We start from the raw sequence: 3272 nt of genomic DNA on the forward strand, positions 1-3272 counted from the left end.
AGAGAACACAGCTAAATATGAACATGATGTTCATATACTTCCATATGTCTGCTGTGCTAAATAGCCAGCTTCTGGCATAGCCCACCAAGAAGAGCAAGGCTTTTTCCTCACAAGTAATCTGGTTGACCTTCTCTACTGCTGCCCTTTTTTGCCCTACATATTCTTGGATCAGGTGTAGAAGGCAGTTCCTCTTCCTTATTACTGGCTGGCTGCAACTGAATGCTTTGTTCACCTGAAGCCTGAGAGCTATCCTACTGCAGCTTGTTTGAACCAAATCCTTTTCAGATGGCTGCCTGGAGCCATTAATCAACTCCCCTCCAGATGTGCCTGGAACTGGTTCATCTTTCTCCAAGCTGACATCTGGAGGCATAACTAGAGAAGCATCACACTAATATTGATCTGGTTCTAAATTCCATTATGATAAGCCTCTTTGCCAGTTCATTGTGGTTCTTCTTAAGACAATTATAAAAGTGGGTCTATGTCCCAAATATGGATGCATAACTCCAATGGAAAATGAATTGTACTCTTCACTTGTACAATGATGTATCGAATCTAGAAAATTATTTGTTAAACACACCATACCAGATTAAAGTGAAATATGTAGACTAAGGGTAGCTTTTTCCTAATCCTATATTTCTAAAGAGCTGATGGACTCACTGGACAGATCTATTCTCATGTACTAGATCAGGGGTGTCAAACTGGTGGATGTGTCACATGCAGGCCACACCCACCACAGCTCCGTAAAGAGAAAAAACATTGCGAAACATCATGTGATGGAAACGTGATGCTGTGAGTTTGACACCCATGTACTAGATGATACAATGTGCTTATCAGCCTGCTGTCATAAAAGAAGGCTTATGTCTAGACAGAACCTTTTCCCAACTGGGCACAAAGATGGTGCTTAAGGTACGTTGTGCTTCAAACTGCAGGTTTGATTCTATAGAAAAGAGTTATGATTTGATAGTTGTTGATGAGGAGGCACATGTGGTATGATAAATTGATTGGGTTATGTATTTTGTTTACAGGAAAATAAAGCAAACCACAGTATTCAAAATCTAAAGATTTATAACTTCATTGCGTATATTGAAGACTGATATAATTGTTTCTTCAAAAATAGTTACTTTTTCTAACTTGAAGCTATTCAAACACTATAAAATACTTACGGAGATACTGAAAACTTCTTGACAAACAAAAGAAATTTGTACAGAGAAGGAAAAAAAGAAGGGGTGGAGATTTTTACTGCTGTTTTATGTGTGTCTATTTGTGTGTGTGCACGTGCACACATAATGTTTCTTATATATGTTTCACAGCCTTGCTCCCTTTGTGATTTCCGTTCTCTGTCTCAAATGTGCATAACAATTAAGAGCATCTGCGATGTCAGGAAACAGAAATAATAGAAAAAGGAATTCTTATTTTTAAACCTTTCGAAGTTCTAAACAAGTATTGATTCATTCCTTCCCAACAGCTGACTAGTTCTTATAGAAATTTGATGCTGAATTTCAGTTGCTCATTTTTATGTTGAAAAATATGTGTGTGTGTCTGTATGGGTCTCTCTCTCTCTCTCTCTCCCTCTCTCCGTCCCTCCCTTCCTTTCCCTCTCCCTCCCTCTCTCTCTCCTTCTCTCCCCTGCTCTCTCACACAATTCTTACTTACATTTCTTACACACATTGAAGAGCAACAAGGAAGAAAAATATATATTATAATGAGAAAGGTAAAGAGAAAGTGTGTGTTTCTGTTTGTGTGTAGCTCAATACAGACTTTGATTTTGAATGTAAAATTTTAAAATTATAGAAGTTTTCTTAACAGTTTGAATATTTTTAATGTAACTAAAAATGGAAAGCTTTCTGTGTAAATGAAGATTTAAGCCACCCAGACTTGAGGCAGAGGGAATGAATATCTGTTTAAAGGAAAACAAGACCAGCTGGTGTCAAAGCCTAGTCTTTTTTGGCTTTTTTTACGGTTTCTTTGGCTTGTGTGCTGAGGATGAAGAGACAAGAAAGATACAAATTGTGAATAGCAAAAGACATAGCACTGACTCCAGCATCAGTCCACCAGCTGCCACTTCATTGTGTATTGTGTCCATTTCCACGGTGTAACTTCTAATTCTGTTTTACAGTCAGGAAAGAAAAGGAAGCAATCACAACAACATCCATCACCAACCATCATGATAAATAACCTGTTGTTTGGCTCACATATTTAACCCAGTCAAGAAGGAAAAGGAACTGACAGAATGGCTGAGACTTACATGCACAACACAGAAGAAGAAAAATCTTAAAAACTCAAAATCCCCGCCTTTAATATGGAAAACTTCCAAAATAATGGCAGTAAGTAGAACACTGTCCATTTTGAAATTGGATTTCACTGAATTCTGTTCACTAGACCAGCGCTATAACTTCTTTCTAATTTACAGATTTTGGCTGTATGGTAAGGTTCCATAGTAACAGAAGATTTCAGATGGACAGAACACAGAAGAATAAGAACAATTATTTAGTTTCTGAGTAAAAATAAATGTAAGGATATAATTATTATTGTTCTGAGAATCAGGCAATGAAAATCCATACTACAAAATGGATTGTTGTTTTATAAAGGACATTCATACATTACACAACAGCAAACTTGGGTATGAAATCACTAACATTTATGTTTGACAGATCCACCAATCTATTCCAGTTTTCCACTAAGAAACCATGTAAGTATTCATGTGCTATATTTTAGGATTTTTTTTAAAAAAAAATGTTTATCTAACCATCTCACCCCACTCTATCATCTGTTTGAATCAGATAGAGGGCAAAACAGTTGAGAAGATCATAATAATCACCATTCATTTGAAAAACAAGCAAGTGTTTTTCTGTCCCAGGTTGTAACATCTGGCAGGAACATTATTGTATTTACCACTATTATTTCATTCAGTTTAAAAACTCTACTGTGAGATATGAATAGGAAGTTGGGTTGAAGGTGGAGACTTCCGCAATATCACCCAGTGACTCTATGACTCAGCAAGGGTTTGAGTTCAGCATTGCATTTTCCTGAGTTTTCTGTTGTAGCACAGACTTGTATTAAACCTTTGAACTTCAATTTCTGGGTCAAAATATGGGTTAACTTTTTGTACGTAATATGCAGCACCATTTCCTCCTCTTTCTCCATATTCTTTACTGAACAATTACAGTCTTTTGTCTTTTAGCGTTGGATTAAAAGTCAACTTGCAGAGCAGATCTGAGCCTGGAAAAAGGTTAACTTACTGTACTTTTGCCCCTTTGTGGCAATTCTTACTT

The 3272-nt window shown here is 36.7% G+C and overlaps 1 long non-coding RNA gene across 1 annotated transcript; it reads left to right on the top strand.

Moving 5' to 3' along the window:
* Positions 1–860: 860 nt before the first annotated feature.
* Positions 861–2606, top strand: LOC148125429 (uncharacterized). The gene is made up of 3 exons (XR_015744201.1): positions 861–906; positions 2117–2324; positions 2411–2606. It is a non-coding gene; the product is annotated as an uncharacterized LOC148125429 (long non-coding RNA).
* The last annotated feature ends 666 nt before the right edge of the window (positions 2607–3272 follow it).

Source organism: Pseudonaja textilis, chromosome 6 (genome assembly GCF_049901715.1).
Source record: "Pseudonaja textilis isolate UNSWEBS1 chromosome 6, rPseTex1.2, whole genome shotgun sequence".
NCBI lineage: Eukaryota > Metazoa > Chordata > Lepidosauria > Squamata > Elapidae > Pseudonaja > Pseudonaja textilis.